This window comes from Protopterus annectens, chromosome 5.part1, assembly GCF_019279795.1.
Source record: "Protopterus annectens isolate FY-2018-M chromosome 5.part1, PAN1.0, whole genome shotgun sequence".
Taxonomy (NCBI): Eukaryota; Metazoa; Chordata; order Ceratodontiformes; family Protopteridae; genus Protopterus; species Protopterus annectens.
In genome coordinates, this window is record NC_056736.1 from 36,914,300 (window position 1) to 36,937,578 (window position 23,279).

The window sequence follows — 23,279 nt, forward strand, 5'->3', positions numbered from 1 at the left end:
TAGGCAAGGACCTGAACCATCCATTATACAAGTGAGCTACAACATGCTTAAGCAACACAGTGTGTACATATTACATTTTCCTAATGTGTTTGTCTGTACTCTCTTCCTGCAACATGTTGGCAGTAACTGCAATACTTACTTGCACATAGGACAACTAGCATGTAGTGCAAATCAGTGTCCCTAGATCTTTGAGTCCTGTCATCTGAAATGCCATGATAGTGGTTAGCATGGAATGAGTACTACCACTGGCATGCACCTACTGACACTGAAACAAACACTGTTACCTTTGCTGAAGGCTATATCATGCCTACCAACTGTAACTGGTAAAGCTCATTGACTGTTACACTATGCAATGAATGTTGGACATAAGTGTCACTCCACCAACCATAACCTGACAACATGTATGACAATAGTAGGTCAGCAGGCCATGTTGGAAACTGTGTATATCATGTACAGAGTGTTACATAAGCTGGTGGATAGGAAAGTGTCTGACAGTTATACTCAGGGAATATAACTGTGGGAGACCTATGATGCAATGATGCCAGTCATCAGTAGAGTTCATTATTGGCATTCCCCTTCTACCTATTACTTTCTGCAGTCACAGTCACTGTCACTGACCTCTGATGGAGCACAATAGCAGGTGAGTGCATATCAAGAGCTGTCACAAAATCCCACACAGAACCAAAAGTTATCCTGGATGGCCTAAGACACAGTCAGTTGTCTGAGCCATTGACAATGACTAAATATCAATGACTGCACAATACTATCCTATGTGGATTCATCCACCCCTGTAAACTATTGTAGTTTCTGCACACTGCACAGTTGAGCCATTACACATGAAGTTATGGACTCAGAGTAATGTAGCCTTTGACTCTCAATGGTGAGAAAGATATGGATGCATTCACTGTTGTACAACCAGTATTGACAGGTCTGTGATGTACATCTCAGATTGTTACTAGTATACTGAATGTGGCAGTCATCACACCTATCATTTTTGGCAATGGCACCCTTGCCATGTCACTAACAGGCATATCTTACAAATGTAGCAGCCACACAGGTTTCATGCTACAACAATACACAGTGTAGATAACATGTCCCATGGAGTCCATGTCATGACCTTATATGTGTAGTCTGTCTCTAGAATGTTTTGGAGGGGTGTGTATAGCTCCATACAAGGAGGTGTCAGATCCCACTGTGTACCTCCCATGTATCCATGACAGGACTAACACATGTCTCACCTGTTCTACACACTGACAACATCACTGTGGTATGCATCGTATGCTGGTGAGACAGGTATGTAACACAGGCAGTACACCCTACAAGAAACAGCTCCCCCCCCATGCAAGTAAAGCACACATCTTTTGTGACACATTATGTGCAGGTTACAAATTGGGATGCGGAACATGACAGTCATAATTGTTGTTAGGCAACTGTTGGTACTGGACACAGGATATATGTAGATGGGACATCTCCATCAGCACAGCTTGTAGATGTGTTAGTTCCCAAAACCCTGGTGGCACTTTTCAAGGGCAGCAGACCTTCTCACAGATTAGGGATGCATGAGTATGCTGAATGCTGTCATTGTCCTTGTGAACCTGTTGCATACATATGAACATATGGAGCCATGCACTTATAGTACTGTACCTTGCTGATGACATATTTCTGCTGCGCTGACATGACATCATGTGCTGCTTTATTTCCACTGTGTATCCATAGATTATCTCAACAGACTCCTGGAACAGAAACATAAATAGGCCCGTAAAACACCTGTCATTGTGTAACTATACAGCCAATACAACATCATGCAACATAAGGTACACAGATGTATGTGGCTTACTCATGGCAAATACCTGCATACAGTATTTGTTGGTAACCGCTACAAGTGGCATGGTGAACCAACACTGCATTACACAAGTACATATTAACTAATATAGTCACTCTGTGCATCAGACACACAGCTTCATTTCCCTGCATTGATGGCGAAGATGACAGGGATGTGCCACAAGTATCATCACTTGCACAGGGTGTTGTGTGGAGGTGCAAGAGGCTTAGGCTGTCCCAAATGGTAGAAAGTACATGTGTGAGTCAAGAGGGCAGCATGTAAGATGGACCATGGAGAGGTGCCGTGTGTCTATAGGTGACCTGCATTTGACAGTGGTGTATGAGTATGTGCGTGTACACAGTTAAGCTCAGTGCTAGCCCTACACATGTGTATGTTGGATAGCTTTGGACCATATATGGTAGAGTTGACAGTTCACCATCTATGGACTTGAACATGGGAACTGGCTCTGCCAGAAGTTGCACTGGCACCTCCATGCCCAAGGTCAGAAGTGGTGCCTGATGGTGACTGCTGTCTGCAGGGATCCTATCCCCCACGGGACCACCCAGGAACTAGAGTCCATGGCCTGCCACATTCTGGTCTAGACAGTGCACTCCCCCTCTGTAGCACTGGATGTACTGCCACTATGGGGGCATGAGTGTCCACAGTCTTGTGGACTCTTAGCAGATGGGGTTGCTAACCTATGTCCATGGGTCCAATGCTTAACTCCAACCACACGTTCCAGTACAGACAATGTGCAATCTATGATGGATACTGTCTCAGCTCATCTATCCATTGCATCAGTGAACTGATCCAGTATGTTCCCAATGTGGTGGAGGCAGCCAGGGATGTCAGATTGTGCTGCATCCATAACTCTAAGCATACATCTGGTGTTCCATTCAGAACATGCCTGTGTCTCCATGATGGCCCGAAACATGCTCTGAATGACCTGTGATGTGACATCTGCAACTGATAGTTGATGGACAGCAGCCCTCCTACAAGCACCCCTGTCGATCTACCTGTGTGGGACCTCACCAGCTCTCTGTCTATGGCCAGTGTCTGCGCTCACTGGAACCATAGTTGCCACACTTTCCTGTTGAATGTCCCCACCTTCTGACTGTCCAATATCTGTTGCCTTCGGGGATGGTGTATGTGTGGCCATACAGACTGTCTGTAGCAAAAATGGGGACAGAAGAGGGATATTTACCTCTGGGACAAATTCAACCCCAAACAATCCCACCTGTGCCTCACTGTGGCCACCATCATTATCAGACTCTGAAGATACAGTAACATCATGTTGGGTAAGGGTCAGACACCAGACCCCATGGTCACCTGCAATAAGAAAGAAAAAAGCAGTACATTAATACTTGCACTACTGTGTACAAAAAACATTCAAGACTCATAACAATGAAGATCCACAACTGGATTAGTGGACAAACAACTTTCTTCTCTGATTTTGTCCATAAAACATTTCCTCAGAACAAAATACAAATTCAACTCAGGACCTTTATAACAATCATTTGAAGTAAATCAAGTAAAACATTACCAGCAATATTTACCTTTTAATTACTCAGTATGACACTATACTTGATAAAACAACCCATAAAAACCCAGTACAACTCTCTTAACAAATATATGGAAATACACATTTCATTGCCTAATGTAGTTACTTTCAGCCTGTTGTATTTTAAAAAGCATTTTAAATTCCTTGCCTTATTTAAACAAGGAGCCATATCTGCTGTTAACTGTAACTGCCAAAGTGTATCTGTTTGTTGAACTACTCTCCTGTGTATACTCCTCTAGAAACCTTAGGTACCTATTCCACACTGGAATTTAAAAACATCCTGTGCTGTTTACACACATAATTATGTTTACATGGGGAATTATTCTGGCCTTTAACCATACTAGAATATAATTGTTTCTTAAAAAAAAAAACAAGTGTCATACCTACCAGAAGCAGGACCATGTCCTTGGGCAATACCTGATGGAGCTCTGAAAAGCACAGGGTAATACGTCCATATATCTTACATTTACAGCAGCTACTGTGTTTCTTGTTGTATTGGTCACAATCTGAGTATGAGTGTATAACTGAGGTTAACCCCCCCCCAAAGACCTGACACCCACATAAAAGTATCTACAACCTGACACACTGACTGCTACAGTATTACAATGCTGATCACAGTAAGCTTACCTGCACGCTCCTCAACTGTAGAAACTGTAGCACCCACCTCCATGATGCATGGTGTGATGGATGCCTGGGAACAGTTGTGTGTGCCTAGGTATGCCAATAATTCCTCAGTGGCTTAGAATGATTGTTCTGCAGCAGGTCCTCCACTGGTGAAAGCATGATCCCTGGCTATATCTGCTGCCCTTCGTCATGCAGCATTTATCATGTCAGTTGCCCAGTATCGAACCTGCTCATATGTCCTGCCCTGCTGGCCTGTGCAATTCATATCATGGACAAGGTCTGGCCACAATACAGCCTGCTGTTCCCTGCTTTGTCTATACTGCCTTAGCCTTTGCAGTATAATTTCATTCTCCACATCCAAGAAGGTTGCAGGGCATCTATGGTACGTAATTCCTGAAAGACAACAAAAGTGGACCACATTACAGGATCACATATTTGGACGTACACTATGTACAGATAGAGCAAGGCCAAAATGGCTGGCACTAACCACTGCTTGCTCACACATGTCATATTCCAAAGTGTGCAAACAAACAAAGTGTGTGGATACAACTGAGATAGTAGCAATAACCAGGTATTGCCATATGTACAATGACAGTGACTGCTGTATTATCATACACCCAACTCTCAAGTCTACTATGGTGTGTCCCCTATGGGAAACCCTCGATAATATGTCATATTAACAATGCCATATGAATAGCCGTGTGCTATTACAACCACTATAAATGGACAGTCCAATGAGGCTAGTGCACCACAATGACAAAAGACGATGTACCCTTGATGTTTATTACATCCTGTGTAGGTGAAAGACAAGACGTCACTGATGTCATTATCACAGGTCTAGGACAGGCTTAATTTTGTAATCACTATTCCCCGTAAGTCTATTCACCTATCTGCAACCTGTTGTACACAAAAACAGCTACATACCTGATGGATTGCAGTACTCCTCTGTTGATATGTGGTGATAGTATAGTTGTCACAAAGGTGTAATTTGTGTGATTAAGGTCTCATACAGAAAGTTTCCCCATAGCCAGCTGCTTGCTTTTTACATGCTTCCCATCAGCATGTGATTACCTCTGATTTGCACTGTCATCAGCCAATGACATGCAATAACTGTAGAATATATGAGGCCTTCATGTAGATTAGGGCCCCTTTCTGATATGCTGTGCTGGACATTACTGGGGTAAGGAGACTACACACAGAGGGTATGTCTGCAGCAGACAACTTTACATAGAGATAGGTGTGCTACAGGCTGCAGCTACTAGTCATAGGCAGAGTGTGTGAACACTTTGAAGGACAACAAGCTGTAGGAGTAACTGCATGAGCTGTGTCAGCCTTGTTGTAGAGCCAAGCACAGAATGAGAGTACCCTCTACACTCTAATGAAGGAATGTTTTTAAGGTAAGTATGTTAAGCAATAGTATCAATAGCAGAGTACTAGGCAGCATGTTTGGTGTGTCCTTGAGCAAGATGGGGTATAAATAAATACAGATACACACACACACACACACACACATATATATATATATATATATATATATATATATATATATATATATATATATATATATATATATATATATATATATATATATATATATACATACAGACACACCGCGCAGCGGTAGCGTTATCGCCTCACAGTAAGACGTCCTGTTCGATTCTCAGCTAAAGCATCTTCTGTGTGGAGACATGCGTGAATGGGCATACCTTCATTGAAGGTTGTGCGTCAGGCCTGGCAAGCCGGTACGTAAAAATCTACTGCCAATCATTAGTGGACCGCAGTTCTGCTGTGGCAACCCCTAACCGGGAAAAGCCAAAAGATACAACAACATACATACACACCGTATTTCCCTAAAAATAAGACTGAGTCTTATACTCTTTCCCCTGCCGAAATACACATTAGGGCTTATTATCAGGGGATGGCTTATTTACCCCCACCGTACAACAATCTACCTTTTATTCATTATTTCATGTACAAAAATCAACATTTATTCATTAACACAAATCGACATTTATTCATGTACAAAATAACATTTATTCATGTACACAAACTGACTTTTATTTTGTACTTTTCTGTTATTGGACAACAGTTCTAAGTAACGTGTTAACAGTTGTGTGAGAATTCTACATAAACAGTGCAACAAACATTTCAACTTCAGAATATCTACCCCTTGGCTTTCACAGTTATTCAAATACAGTCATGTCATCTTCTTTTGGAACATTGTCATAAGTATCCAGCCCCCGAATTTTGGCCTGAATTTCTTGCGACTCCATTTCCTGTAGAACCATTGATCCCAATCTGTCATGCCTAGCAATAAAGCTCTCCTTAAATGAGCACTACTTGTCCAAGTAGCTTGCTTGTAGTGCATTGGTAACAGCTGCCAGTGATCTTATCCCATGAATTTTTCACCCAAGTCATGACCTCTTGCAGGCTAGACTTCAGAGAGTTTCCATGCTGATTTCTCTCCATTCTATTTTCAATGTAGTCATAGAGTTCCATGCGCAAATTGTCCTTGAATGGCTTGTTTATTGCAATATCAAGAGCCTGGAGATAGGCAGTCATTCCTGCAGGAATCATTATTTGATCTATTCTTCTCTGTGTAAGGAATTTCTTCATTTCTTTAGCATGGTGAGTGCTGGATGAATCCCAAACTAACAGAACTCTTTTGCCACCTCACAAAACAAGTGTCAGCATTATATAGACCCACTTCCTTATAACTGCTTGTGTGCACCAGGCTTTTTCAGTTTCAAGAATGTAAATTCCTGAAACACATTCAGTCATATCTTTCTTGCCCTTACTTATGATTAGAAGTGGGGCTTTCTTTCCGTCTAGGCAAATTGCCAAAATACAGGTAACATGTGCACTCTTGTAACCAGTGGAGGGAATGTAGATTGACGAGGAACCCCTCTGATCAATTGATTGAGATCCTTGGCCCATAAACACTGCAGTTTCATCCATAGCAATCATGTTGGAGAGTTGGTATCTTGAAAAGTCGATGCCATCAACAAAGGGCTTAAACGCAAGTGCACGTTTAATAACTTCAGTAACTTCCAGCTTGAATAGCGTTGTTGATCTTCTTAGAGACACTTCATGTCACTGAAGGAAGCCATCCAGCCAATGTTGTGATGCTTTGAATTCTTCTGGAATATACTGTGGTGCCATTGCAAGGGCAAATGCTTGAATATTAGCCCTGTGCACAACCAAAGCCTTTGTTCTACTGTTAGCAATCGATTCACAGATAGTGTCTTCCAGCTCAGGATATAATAGTTGCCAACCTGATCCACACTTGCACTTCTTAGCATTTCCCTCGTTGGCCTGTTGACTGAGGTTATCGTATGCTGCACACCATTTTCGGACCATTCGGAGATCTAACTTCTCCTTTCCCCGGGAGTCCTCCACGATTCCTTCCTTGTACTTGATGGAATAGCTCTTTCTTTTTGCACTCACCTTGTCAGGGGGGGCTTAATTGAAGACTTATGAGACGTGAGTGGCAACACAAAATGGCACTGGTGAAGAAGAGAAGACACAACCACAGCGGTTCGTTATCAAGTGCGTGCACTTTACGCATGTTGTCTGTACTTTGACCGATTAAAGTACACCTGCCAGAATTTGTGGGCCAAGGATCTCAACCATCAAGAGTAAGTGATGATTAGAGTTACAGTAAGAATCGTGGAGGACTCCCTGGGAAATAATCTTATGACTTTCTGCAAAGAGAAGAGGTTCGGTGTCCGAATGGTCTGAAAATGGCAAGCAGAGTATGATAACCTCAGTCAACGGGTGTCATTAATATGATTTTATAATTCAACACATCCGTCCTGTGTTGTTGATGATCTTAACTGGGGCTTACTTTTGGGGTAGAGCTTATATCATGACTGCCCTGGAAAACCATGCTAGGCCTTATTCTCTGGTTAGGCTTATTCACAAAGAAATACCATATATATATATATATATATATATATATATATATATATATATATATATATATATATATATATATATATATATATATCTATGTCCACCATTTGATCATCTGCCAGGCCATGCATTATAGTCCAGCAGTAATTTGCAGCATGTATGAGGGCAGTCTTTGTTACAAGCAGGGATTTCGAATGTGTATGCTCATTGTTCAGCTGTGGTAATCTGCACTGTGACTTTGAAAGGATTGTGTGGTGAACTCTGATATTAGTGGCCCTCATTCTCAGTACCTGAGTTGACATTATCTGTGAATGCATATTACTGCATGATGTGACAATTTATACACCTATACATTTGCTATAGGGATACACAGTGTGTTCCTGCCTGCAGGCCAGAGACTTCCATAAGTTCATTACATCTGAGTGATGCATCCAGGTGCATCTGCAGTTAACTCCTACTGATGCCTCTAGGCATCAAATAGTACTTGTTCATGTCTGCTTCAATAATTCCAAAACCATGCTATGTACAAGGTTTTAAATGATTTTATTTGAAAGCATACACAATGGCAAATTCAACTGCATTAATGTCTGACAGCTATCTTGTGCAGGTAAATAGATATTAACTGTTGTTTTTATGATATTAATGTAGAGAGATATAATTTTCACATTTTTATAAATATCTCAACAACCAAGCAACACAGACAAAACTCCTTAGCCTCATATGAAAGCTTTCAGTTAGGTGAATAAAATGCTGTTGGCAATATGTGTGTAACTTGAGTGGCTGCCGATATATTCTAAGTTGTTTACAAAATATTACAAATGTAATATCTACTGTATTTACAGTGACTTATAAAATCTGGTTTAAGACCTAGAACCTAAAGAATACTCATCATCATCTTCTTTCGGCTGTTCCCGTTAGGAGTCACCACAGCGGATCATCTGTTTCCATTTCTTCCTTGCCTCTGCATCATGCTCTTTCACACCAACCGCCTGCATGTCCTCTCTCACCACATCCATAAACCTCATCTTAGGCCTTCCTCTTTTCCTCTTACCTGGCAGCTCCATCCTTAGCATCCTTTTCCCAATATACCCAGCATCCCTCCTCAGCACATGTCCAAACCAACACATCCTCGCCTCTCTTGCTTTGTCTTCAAACTGTCCAACCTGAGCTGACCCTCTAATATACTGATTCCTAATCTTGTCCATCCTAGTCACACCCAGTGCAAATCCTAACATATTTAACTCTGCCACATCCAGCTCTGACTCCTGCCTTTTCGACAATGCTACCGTCTCCAACCCATATAACATAGCTGGTCTCACTACCCTCTTGTAGACCTTTCCCTTTCACTCTTATTGGTACCCGTCAGTCACAAATCGCTCCTGACACTCTTCTCCACCCATTCCACCCTGCCTGTACGCTCTTCTTCACCTCTCTTCCACACTCACCATTACTCTGAACTGTTGATCCCAAGTATTTAAACTCATCCACCTTTACCAACTCTACTCCCTGCATCCTCACCATTCTTCTACCCTCCCTCTCATTTACACACATATATTTTGTTTTAGCCCTGCTGACCTTCATTCCTCTCCTTGCTAAAGCATATCTCCACCTCTCCAGGGTCTCCTCAACCTGGTCCCTACTCTTACTACATATCACAATGTCATCTGCAAACATCATAGTCCACGGGGCCTCCTGTCTAATCTCATCTGTCAACCTGTCCATCACCACTGCAAATAAGAAAGGGCTCAGAGCTGATCCTTGATGTAATCCCATCTCCACCTTAAACATATCTGTCACTCCCACCACAGTCCTCACCAATGTCACACTACCCTTGTATATATCCTGTACCACTCTTACATACTTCTCTGCCACTCCCAACTTCCTCATACAATACCACAACTCCTCTCAAGGCACCCTGTCATATGCTTTCTCAAGTCCACAAAGACACAATGCAGCTCCTTCTGACCTTCTCTGTATTTCTCCAACAACACTCTCAGAGCAAACATTGCATCTGTAGTGCTCTTTCCTGGCAAGAGACCATACTGCTGATCACTAATCATCACCTCCCTTCTTAACCTAGCTTCCACTACTCTTTCACATAACTTCAAGCTGTGACTGATCAATTTTATCCCTCTGTAGTTACTGCAGCTCTGCACATCACCCTTATTCTTAAAGATAGGTACCAAAACACTTTTTCTCCACTCCTCAGGCATCCTCTGACTTTCCAAAATGTCATTAAACAATCTGGTTAAAAATTTCACTGCCATTTCTCCTAAGCTCCTCCATGCTTCCACTGGCATGTCATCTGGGCCAACAGCCTTTCCATTCTTCATCCTATTCATAGCTGTCCTTACTTCCTCCATGCTAATCTGCTTCACTTCCTGATTCACTATCCCCACATCATCCAGCCTTCTCTCTCTCTCTCTCTCATTCTCTCCATTCATCAGCCCTTCAAAGTACTCTTTCCATCTACTCAACACACTCTCCTCACTTGTGAGTATGTTTCTCTCATTGTCCTTTATCACCCTTACCAGCTGCACATCTTTACCATCTATATCCCTCTGTCTAGCCAATTGGTACAGGTCCTTTTGTCCCTCTTTAGTGTCCAATCTCTCATACAACTCTCTATATGCCTTATCCTTAGCCTTCACCACCTCTCTCTTTGCCATGTGCCTCATCTCCTTATACTCATGTCTACTTTCTTCATCTCTTTGACAATCCCACTTCTTCTTCACTAGCCTCTTCGTCTGTATATTCTCCTGTACTTCCTCATTCCACCACCATGTCTCCTTGTCCTCCTTCCTCTGTCCAGATGTCACACCAAGCACCTTCCTAGCAGTCTCCCTTACTAGCTCTGCTGTAGTTACACAGCTATTTGGTAACTCTTCATTGCCTCCCAGTGCCTGTCTTAACTCTTCCCTGAACTCCACCTCACAATCACCCTTTTTTAACTTCCACCATTTAATCCTTGGCACTGCTTTCACTCTCCTCCTCCGCTTCTTGATCACCAACATCATCCTGTAGACCACCATTCTATGCTGCTTAACCACACTTTCCCCAATCACCACTTTACAGTCTTCAATCTCCTTCAGACTGGCCCTCCTACATAGGATATAATCCACCTGTGTGCATCTTCCTCCACTCTTGTATGTCACCCTATGCTCCTCAGTCTTCTTAAAATATGTATTCACCACAGCCATGTCCATCCTTTTTGCAAAATCCACAATCATCTGACCTTCTGCATTCTTCTCCTTAACACCATACCTACCCATCACTTCCTCATCCCCTCTGTTCACTTCACCAACATGCCCATTGAAGTCCACTCCAATCACTAGTCTCTCACCCTTGGGTTCACTCACCACCACTTCATCCAACTCACTCCAAAATTTTTCTTTCTCATCCATCGCACACCCAACTTGTGGAGCATATGCACTAACAACATTCATCATTACACCATCAATTTCAGGCTTCATAAACATCACTCTATCAGACACTCTCTTCACCTTTAAAACACTGTTGGCATACTGTTCTGTTAGGATAACCCCTACCCCATTTCTTCTGCCATCCACACCATGATAGAATAATTTGAACCCACCTCCTATACACTTGGCCTTACTTACTTCCATCTGGTCTCTTGCACGCACAATATATCAACAGGGCTGGCCCGTGCTATTTGACTGCTGGACTGCAGCCTCCCCAGCTGTAAAAAATAAAAAAAGAAAGAAAATAAAGATAAAGAAAAATAAAAAATCACGGACTTTCGCGCATGCGCACTAGTCCGGACTGCTGCTGAGACAGTCTGGAGCATGCACAGACTGTCTCAGCAGCAGTCCGGATTAGGAAACACTTAACAGACATCCCAGAAGTCTATGTAGTTGTAACTGCATAGACTGTCGCAGGAAATGGATCTAACTCGGACTGCAATGTCGGCAGGCAGGCTGGAGTCTCGTCGGGGGAAATCTCACGTGGTGGATTTGAGATTCTCCAACGGATGCACATGAAGGGATTGTGAGGTCGCGGGCATGGATTTAATGGTGTGAAGGGATCGTGAGCATGAATTTAATGGCATGAAGGGATCACTCCAGGTAAGATAGGTGTGTGTGTGTGTGGGTGTGTGTGTTTAAGTTTCTGTGTGTGCGAGTGTATGGGTACTTACATGCATTAAAGCAGACGTGTGCGTGTGTCTTTGTGTGTGTGTGAGTGACTACCACTGGCTTCCTTTAAACCCTTGCATTCACTTAGATGTAACTGGGAGATGCAATTTAATACATTTTTCAGGTGTGAGTCTCAGGGGTGAATAGAACTTGTCCTCATGACTCTTCAGTCAGTATCAACATTATAGGTAACATAATTATATGTGAATTTGGAGACCTCATCATAGAAGTGCAGGATATGTGTACATTTAAATCCTGAAATTATGTGTTACTTGCTTCTGACAGTTTGGATACTTTGATTGTGAAGGTTAATAGTTTGTGGCCTAACCTCTTCAGTTAGATGGATACCTTGGAGATTGTGCATATGTCTAACTTTAATACAAGGTCTCTTACACGAAAGCTAGTATTCTTAGAAGCACTGTATTTCATCATTTTAACAGTCCTTTTAAATTAATATTTCTGTAATCTGTATTTGCTTTACATGATTAAAAAAAGGCATTAATTTATTAAAATATGTTTTGGACTAGTTGTTCAAAGAAATCATAATCTTTTGAGGCTTTTGTTCACCATAAAATTATGTGATGGTGAACGCCATTGTTTTTCCTTTAAAATATAACACCTACATTTGACAAGTTTGTTTGAATAGTTTAGATCACATAATGAATATGCGTTATATAGAAACAGGGCATCATTTCATCAGCTGCTGTCCTTTGTCTGCGTGTCACTTCTTTTGATGAAAATGAATAAAAAAATGTAGTGTCTCATAACCTCCCAACATTACATGCTATTACAAATTTTCTATGACTTTCTTAAAGGTTGTTCTTCTACATCACTCAAAATATTTTGAGGTGACATCTCAGTTATTTTACAAGAGAAGCTTTCATGTTCTTGTTTTGAGATACTTTTAAATACTTTCAATGCGTGGGAAGATTTCTTTCTGAAATGTTATTCTTTCATACACTGCTAGTTTAAGTGAAAATATATACTGGCCAGGGACTTAATTGTAAACTATAGCCTCCAGGTAAGAGAGAGGTGTGTGTGTGGTGGCTAGAACAACCTCATGGTGGTGTGGTAGGGAATACCTCAGGCTTGAAACCTGTATCTTGTATGCAGATGTTAAGGACCTGAATTCCCCACCCACCACCATATGTAAAAAGATTGCAGATTTTTGCCTCATATTTGATCTGATCTGTTCCTCATAATATCTGTGGTTTCTAAATATTGCAATGCTTGATATTTGATGGTGCAGTGGTAGCATTGTTGTCTCACAGCTGCAGGTTCTCAGGTTTGATTCTTGGCTGGGGTGCCTTCTGTGTGGGGTCTGCATCTTCTCCCTGTGTTTGTGTGGGTTTGCTTTTGTGTCCTCCCATGTTACAAAGACATGCCTGCATTATTCCTTCCTGGGCCTCTACTCAAAATTGTTTTTTTGTTCCAAGTCAGACTGTCCTGATTAACAAATGTTAAAATTGACAGGCATTTGAATTTCAGACTTCAGGTTTCTGAATGTTTAATTTCTTACATATTTGATGGTGCAGTGGTAGCATTGTTGCCTCACAGCTATAGGTTTTCTGGTTTGATTCTTGGCTGGGGTGCTTTCTGTGTGGAGTCTGCATCTCATCCCTGTGTTTGTCTGGATTTGCTCTGGTGTCCTGCCATTTTACAAAGACATGTGTCTGCAGTATTTCTCCCTGGGCCTCTGCTGAAAATATTTTGTTCCATCAGATGTAAAATTGACAGGCATTTGAATTTCAGACTTCATATTTTTCAGAAAATACATAGTAACACAACCTTTTATTCTAGCAATTTCCTAAGTTTATAAGATGAATATTTGAAATTTGTCCTTATTTTTGGGACTGTATTACCCCATTATTGGCTTTGTCCAGGTTTTTTGTGCTAAGGTTGACAGCTATGGCAAGAACTGAATTCACTGAATATGTCTGAGGGCTGTATTCCCTCATTACTGGGTTTGTCCGGGTGTTTTGTGCTAACAGGTTGACAGCTATGGTGAGAACTGAATTCATTAAATGATAGCCATTTAAGTTTCAGTCTTCCTCTCTTTCACAAAGCAGCTGATTTGGCATAGTGGTATGTTGCTCTGACGGTTTTGCACAGAGACCTTGGCAGTAAAATGTATGGTGGTAACACAGCATTTTTCTTTCACAAAGCAGCTGATTTGGCATAGTGGTATGTTGCTCTGACTCTTGCACAGGGACCTTGGCAGTAAAATGTATGGTGGTAACACAGCATTTTATTCTAGCAACTTTCCAAGATTACACAAGCAATGTTTAATGTGCCCCTGGTTTTTGGGCTTTTGACCCCCCCCAATAAATTTGGCTTTTTCCAGATTTCTTGTGCTGCAAAGTTGAGATGCAGTTGAGTATTGAATAGATTTTACAAGGACCTGAGAACTGCAGGGGAAGAGAAGTTTAGTGCTGCTTATGCTAAGTCAGCTTGCATTGTTAATAGCACAACAGGTTGTGTCCTTGCTTTTGATGTAGAAGGTTGTTGGTTCTACTCCCACAAGGGGTGGATGCTGCCGTACTGAAAAAGTTAAAATGCTAACTATGCGCCTGTTATCAGTTTGCCATCAATTTCCTATTGCAATATTAGTAGCTTATCATACTTCTTCAGAGATTGTGCATATTTACTGATAATGGTGGACTGTAGAATTGTGCATATTTACTGATAATGGTGGTCTGTAGAAGCTTGAGTAGACTTTTATGATGGAAATGTTCTGAACTGGGCAGTTTTGTCATTATGGGTGCATGAATTTTGTTTCATTGTTTACTGCAAATATGTTCAGAATTGGGCAGTTTTGCATTTATTGGTGCATGCGTTTTTTTCATTGTTTACTGGAAAAATGTTCAAAACAATAGGAAGGTGTATCAAAGAGCACATGTATGTTTCATATGCAAGGGGCCTATGATTTGAAAACAGCCCAGAATTATTCTTTATCTGCCACTGGTAAAATGTATTTTCTTTGAATGTGGGTTTCAATGCTGTTTCAATGAATGTGAGTTTCAAGGGCAGAGAAGTTTTAATGCTAAGTTTGTTTAGCAGATGTCTTAGTGTTTGTGCTGTAAGATGCAAAATAAAACTTTCACATGAAGTCCAAATCATCATAGAAGTAAATCAGTATGCACATTAGTGTTTATGGTAAATGGAGAGAAATAGCCAAGTAATGGATCATTGGAATGGCTGCAGGGGGAGGCTCCATTTGACCATGATTTTGTGAGGGGGAAGGGCGGCAAACTTAAAGACAGCCCCAGCTGAACTAAACCTCCCAACTATCCAGATTTTCAAAGAATTAATAGATTTTTGCTTCTTATTTTTGGTTTGTTCCTCATAAAATGTGTGGTTTTCTGGCAAATCATTTAGGAATGAAGTCACTAAATAATGACACACTGAGTTTCAGACTTTATAACCTTCAGAAAAATGCATGCCAAAGTAAGATCTGTTGTTCTATCAACTCTGTCAGTTTATACAAGAGCAATTTTTAGTACTGTTTATATGTTCCCCCAATATATTTGGCTTTGTCCAGATTTATTGCATTAACAGGTTGAAAGGTACATGCAAATAAATTGCTTTATAGAATTAGGCATAGCCAAACCTCTCAACTGTCCCTGATTTTGGCTCAAAATGTTGCTCTTTCCCCTAATAATCCCTCCGCAAAATATCAATTTTAGAAGAAAACATGGAGGGTTTACAATTAACAAATATAACTGTAATAATCCGAGTTATATATTACTTTTATTTCAGAAATGCATGCAAATTATTTTATTTTGTCAGCTGCTCATGTTAGCAGTGCTAATATTAAAGTGTCCCTTCTTTGACAGGTTCCCAGCTGTATTGTGTGGCTATTTTATATTTTTACATCACATTTTTGGTCCATTTTTCATAAAATTGTGGTTTTTTTTGGCAAATTAGTGACAAATCATTAAAGACCGAAGTTAGAAAATAATGACAGACATTTGAGTTTCATATTTCATACCATTCAGAAAATTCATACTAATGCACGACCTATTCTATTATCTTTCTAAGTTTATAAGAGCAATATTTAAAAATTGTCCTTATTTTTGGGCCTTTGTCCCACTTCTATGTATGGCTTTGTCCAGATTTCTTGCTCTGAGGTTGAGAGGTATGACAAATGTGTCAGGTCCATCACAATCAGCCAGAGATATTTCAAATTGTGACATAATTGTTGCACCCCACTCCCCCATGTAGTGACTCTGGATGTGTCGAAGCAAGGCAAGGAGTACTTATGCAGTGTAAATGTGCAGAGTATCCCCCCATCCAAGGTAGACACAAGTACTAGAGTGGCTTTTCATCTGTCCTTGATTTTTGCAGAATGGTCCGGTTTCCGTCATATTTTTTGTACTGTTGATGTATGCTTATTACTCAAAGTGCTTGTTGCTCTGTGTTTAAGTAGCAATACTTAAACATCCGCCAACATGCTTGGCTGAGATCGTGAGATGCAAGTAAGTTTTAATAAGCATACTGTTAAAGAATTGCCAACATGGAAAGCCTTTCTGTTGTTGCCATGTAGATAATACTTAACTAGATAATGTATAAGCCTTGGTATTGAAATGCATATGACAGTATTTGTAATAAAGGACAGGATTACATTATTTTAAGAAGCTCATTACACTTGGAGACGTCCAGTCATCTCTGCAGGTTTTACCTGAAAACTAAACAGAATGCCAATCATGTGGTCCATAACCTGCACAGTAATCCTTTTAAGCAATGTATCTTGAGCTTATTTCTTGTTTGTTTTTCATTTTTTAACTTTGATCATGTTTTCCCCATGAAACAAGTAGATAGTTGTCAGGCAGCAGGTCTTTTTTTTGAATAAGAAACATTTTTACAAGTGGGGGCATCAGAGATTTCTACTTTCATCATGTTACTTGGTACTTTAATAAAGCTGACTATAAATTATAATTAGAACTGCAGTGCAAGAAGTGGTTTGAGTTGAGTGCTGCCTGTTTTTCTTATAATTGATTTTGACTGGCATTCCATTAATGTATTTAAAAAGTATTTTTTTTTTCATGCCTCACAACCATTTTGTTTCCATCTAGATATTAAGTAAGCTGTCATGCAGCCAATGCACTGAAATATTTTTATTCTTCTTCACTTCATTTTGTCTTGATTGAACTCTCATAATGATGGTTTGGCACCTGGGGCAGTGTATTTAGTTATTTTTTGTGGCTTTGAGCATAGCCCCTCCCCTTTCTAGTTGGTCACACCCCTCCCCATTGACTCCACCCATTCAGCTGTCTCCTGCAGCCCCCCGTTGATTTGAAGTCACCAGCCGTCACTGTATATCAACCTTCCTTCTCTCCATCATATCAGCTAGCTCTCTCCCTATACCAGTCATACTGCCAACATTCAAAGTTCCTACCCTCAGTACTACACTCCTAACCTTCCTCCTCTCTTCCTGCCTTCGGGCATGCCTTCCCCCTCCTCTTCTTCTTTGGCCAACAGTAGCCCAATTTCCGCCAGCACCCTGTTGGCTAACAGTACTGGTGGCGGTCGTTGTTAACCCAGGCCTCGACCGATCCGGTATGTAATTATGAAAAGTTCTCCGCATCAGTAATTTTTGGCAGAGGTTTTACACTGGATGCCCTTCCTGACGCAACCCTCCCCATTTATCTAGGCTTGGGACAGGCACAAAGAAATGCACTGGCTTGTGCATCCCCAGTGGCTAAAGAATACTATTACTATAAAAATAGTTTGGGCTGAAGAGTTTGCCATTCATACTTCTTTTATAACTCCTATGGTTCCAGAAATATGAACATTTTTTGAAATGCGAGGACATCATTTGATTCTCTCAAAAGGCTTAGGCTCCACTCATTGGAATTTGCATTGCAAACTTCTTGAGTCTACTGGAGTGAATGAGTTAAAAGTAGCCAATTCATTTGGCTTTCATTGTGTGGATAAAGAGTGCATGACTCTGCCATTAATTGCAAGCTCCACAATACTGAAAATTCAGTGCTACACGTCACTGGATTTGAACCCAGGACTGTGAATGGCAAAAATGTATTGCTTGCAAGGCATTTAACAGACTAAGCTACTGAGTCACTGCTAAAGCAAGTTTATTTGTGAGATATATGTGCACACCTACATGTTGTGGCAATAATGTTCTTCATCCATCAGCATGTGCAAGTCTTTATATGGATGTATTTCTGCACCAGGGTCCCAGATGCACACGTATTTTGTCATTAATGACTTAGCAGGTGTCTTTCTACATGTTGCTAATAAAAGGGCACATTTACTTGCTATCAGAGAACTTCCCTACATCCATTATTATGTCTTTGGCTTTGTACTGGTGTACTATTGCACTAGAGTCCCAGGAACACTCCCATATTTTCCAGTAAGTTTTATTCAAGTTTGTGTCGCATGGTGCAGTGCACAGCTCTGCTGAAACATGCTTAATGACTGTAACTGGCAATTACTTTTTTTTTTAAAGCACCCGTTTTAAGTACGAGTGACATGGTGTGGCAGGTTAATGCACTGATATGCAGTTGCGATGGTCTTGTGTTTGAAACATGGTACAGGTGTTTATTTTGTAAATGTGCAATAGAATTTTAAGGACACATATAATCAATAAAGCTCTATTTAGCTGAGCTTTGCAAAGCTGTGCTAAGTGGTGCACCATGCAGCAAAGTGCTAAAAAATATAAAGAAAAGAAAAATTGATAGATAGGAAAGTTATGAAATGGGGTGCAGGCAGGAGAAAAAACAAAGTGAAAGGCAAGTAGGGATGTACAGGAAGGGTGTAAGACAGAACCATTGCTATCCATTTCTTGTATAGCAACAACTATGCACTTTAACAGAAGTTATATATGACTTTGAACTCTCAACCCCAGAGAGAGGGGCGAGGACAATATAACTGCATTGTCAAGCCAATTGGACCAAATTACTTGTGTCCAGTGAACATGTGTGCAAAATTGAGAGCTATGCACGAGATGAAATTTTTTGGGACAGGTTTCCATTTTTTTTTAAGGTGAGAGTGGAATGTTGAGGAAGGTATAAAGGTACAAGACAGACAAGACAGGTGTGGTGTGTGACACCTGAGGGGGGGGAGTGAGCACCTTGGATAGGGAAGCTGTTGTGCAATCCAAGTCCCATGTGCTTCCACATGGCAGCAGCATTACTCACATCCCCACCCATGGGATTGTCACTGCTCCTTCACTGCTCCGAGGGTGGCAGTGCTGGAGGCTGGGCACCGGTGAGAGGTTGCCCAACCAGGTTGGACAGCATGCTCTCAATCAGGAGCAGGCAGCTATCAAAGCCATGGTAGACTATGTTGCACACCAAGATAAGGACCTCATCCTGGGTGACAAACTCTACCACCACTCCCAGAGGGGGGCCAGGCCCTCACTCATGGGGAGGTACTACTTGATGCAGCAGGTAGTGCAGAGGCAGCAGAGGGGGCACCCCCAGTCTGGGTCCCAGACGTACTGGGACCCGGTGCCAGGGCCGGTTGAGGCAAGGTAGACAGGGCCGGTTGAGGCAAGGTAGAGGGATCAGCTGGAACTGGCCTACCTTGATATGCTGTGGCTGATAGACGTATAGCAATAGGTTATGGTTATTAATAACCAAACCATTGTTAGTATTAACAGAATGGAATATTATTTTAATTCATACACATACATATTAATGTATAGTGTGAGTAACACAACAGTAAATAACATAACATAACAATCAGTATGGTGACAGCATGCCAGTAAGAAGTAAGCCATAATGGTAACAAAACAGTTATTATAAAAATAACACATACAATTATTACATCAAATTTTGCAAAAATATATAGTTTAACAACATATGTTAATATTAAATCATAATAATAAATAACAATAATAAATAAATGAAGATAAAAGGTGGGGAGAGAGAGAAAAAAATTCCTTTAGTAGCATTCAGATAATATCCCTGGAAACACTGATAATAAATACTCTACAGGTGTGTCGTGCCAGTTTTGGTACAGTGACTACAATTCTCCTATAGCTGATGTAGCACGTGCATACCACTCAAGCTATTAGTATGGGTCGGTATGGGCCAAGTAATGACAAATACAGGTAAACAACTACAGAGAACAGTTTCACATAATGTGGACTTGTATAACTACCAATATGTTCTGCAAGTGGATTTGATAATACATTGCATTCAAGGTAGTCTTTCTCTGGTAATCCTGTGGCAGACAGATTAAGCAGTTTTAATTACAGTATGAGAAATCATGACACTTGAGAGGCACGTTTGTGTAAAGTACATGAACTAGACAGCCGTTGTGGCTTAGTTGGGAGGCATGGAGATAGAACCCAATAGCTGCGACTGCAGGGGACATCTGCAAATAATGTAAAAATAGATTGCAGCAACTTAGTACACACATGGAAGGAATGCAGCCATACTGGAAATAAATAGATTTATTTATGAATCAGTAATGCTTGTGAACACTTTCTTCCTACTGATTTTAAAATTCTGTGAAATCTAAACACACTATCTGCTCATAATAGGTGCTACCTCACAAGTATACCTTTTGTCCTTTTGTTCCTGGGGAGAGAGAAAATGTGAGCATTATGTTACTGATACTGAATATTTATTAGTATACACCACTGGATTAGAACCCAGGACTGTATGGAAAAATGCACTGTGTACAAGGCATTTAACAGACTGAGCTACTAAGTCACTGCTGACTACTGAGTGACTGATACTGGCATGGAGATAAAATGGTACCATGCTATGAGCTGAGCAATATAAGTTGCAGGACATTCCTCTTGCATTCTAGAACTATTACAATGTTAAAATTGACTGCAGTGACTGTAGAACACACACATGCATGGAATACAGCCATACTGCATATATTAATACAACTTTATTTTAGAATTAACAGTGCTGGTGAACACTTTTTTATTGGTATTGTTTTGAAATATCTGTGAAGTTCACATACAATACTTGCCCATGGAGTTGGCTACCTCACCCATATACCTTTATATTACCTGAAGTAGGAGAAATAGAGAGCATTATGTGACTGAAAGTGGCCTGGAGACAGCCTTGGACAGTACTATGAATTATGCAATACAGTTTGCAGGCCATTAGTTTTGCATTCTACAGCTATTACAGTGTTAAACTTGACTGCAGCAACCTTACCACAGACAATCAATGCATACATATCTACTACAATGGTTATGACAACACTATCCTGCTGTACACCATTTTGCTTACTGTTACTGGTATTGTTTACTGTTTATTCAACTACAGTTGTTACTGTTCATTTACTGTACTACAGCTCTAATTGCCCATTTATTGCACTACAATTTTTCTTGTATTTACTTTATTGCATAAATACTTTACTCTTTCTTGCTTATTGCACTGCAGTTAGCATAATATATCCATATTTACCACGCTCACGGCGCAACCTGGCAAGGCACCCAGCATGGGACTCGACATTGCAAGCCCTCTCAGTGCAGCTTTATGCACACCATTATCCATACCCGTTTTGCAGATATTCAGCTTGCAGTTTGGTACGGCAGTGGAAAACATACTTACATACTTATGGGGCATTCCCATCTCTCGCTGCTTGGTCTCGGGTGTTCAAGATTCCCCTCTTTCTCCTTTTCAGGTCATCATAATGGTGACAACTCTGCTCACCTGTTTGGGGGATACCAGTAACATTGGTGAGTTTCCCTGGCTAACTAGCCCAGGTCTCAACCTTATATTCTGAACCCTGAAAACTGCCCTGCATCAGTCTGGGTTTATGATTTTTTACCAGGAGCCCAACCAAGATCCTGGACTCCTGAGTACCCCACTTCTGCTCCAGAAAGTGTGCACCTTCACCAGCACTGCCTGCCATATGAACAGTTGATTGAACTCCAATGAATGGTGCAGAATTCCTGCCTATTGCACTTAATATAGGCTGTTTCCTCACCATTACATGAAATTAGAGCAACATTCAAAAAATACTGTGCCACTTAGCAGTGAGTAAACCAGCTAAGCAGAGATAAGCAGCATGAAAACTCGTACAACTGAGGTTTTATTGAGTCTGGGCACTGTGTAAATATTGGTAGCCATTAGCATGTTTGTGCAGTATATAGCTTGATTGAGTCATGCTTAGCAGAGTGTAGCAGTGTCATATTTCACAATTTTGTTATAATATTAAACAAAAATAGTACATTAAATTACAGACATGTTCTGCCTGCTATGAACTTGGGTAACTCTACCCATTTAGCCACTTGGATATTATGAAAACTAGTATACATTCACATACAGTACTAGGCAACCTGTTAGCATTGCTGAGCATTGTGCTGCGCCACACGAACATGCGCAAACACAGATAAATGAACGCATAATTAAATAATCAATTACATCCATTTTCTAGTTTTAGATGTCTGGCAGGTGTCAGCATATTTATGTATAAGCAGTGCTCGTCTCTGCGGTGCTCCACACAGCGACACGCAAACAGCAATTACAAAAAATAATTACAATGGAAAAATAAAATAATTAATTATGATAATTGATTACATCCAATTTTTATTTTTACGTGTGTAGCAGGTGTCAGCTGTCTATATGTAAGTGTGGCTTGCCATTGCTGTGTTTCATACCGCACTGTGCAAACATGCAGAACTATAATACAAATAAATAAATAAATAAATTAATTAATTAATTAATAAAACCATATAACTTGTATATTACACATTTAACACAATTCACAGCATTTCAACAGTGACAGGGTGCATTACAGGGACCCTCACCCTGTACATAACATCTAACCAGCCATACACAACTATGGGTAGCTTCTACACATCTCCCTACACTGATTCAATATCCCTGTTCCTATTCTCTCCCTTGGCAGTGCACCCTCATTAATATGCATGGTGTGCTGCTGAGTAGGAACCATGGTCATGTACACAGATACATTCCATGTAGGCTCTACATGGTACATGCATAGAGTTTATTAAATCCTGGGGTAATGTTTTTTTACACCTTAGATAGGCAACATAAATAATAAAAAATAGTTTTTCCCTTTTACTACAGATTGGTTCAACCATTTATAAGGAAAATATTTATTCCCTCCTTAACTAATTTAGCCTTAATAAAACTGCTTTATGTAATAAAACAAAGGCAAATAATTAATCCATCTAGTGACATCTACATGCATTTACATGCTTTCTTCTCACTAAGAATTTCATCAGTCAATAACCTTATTAAGC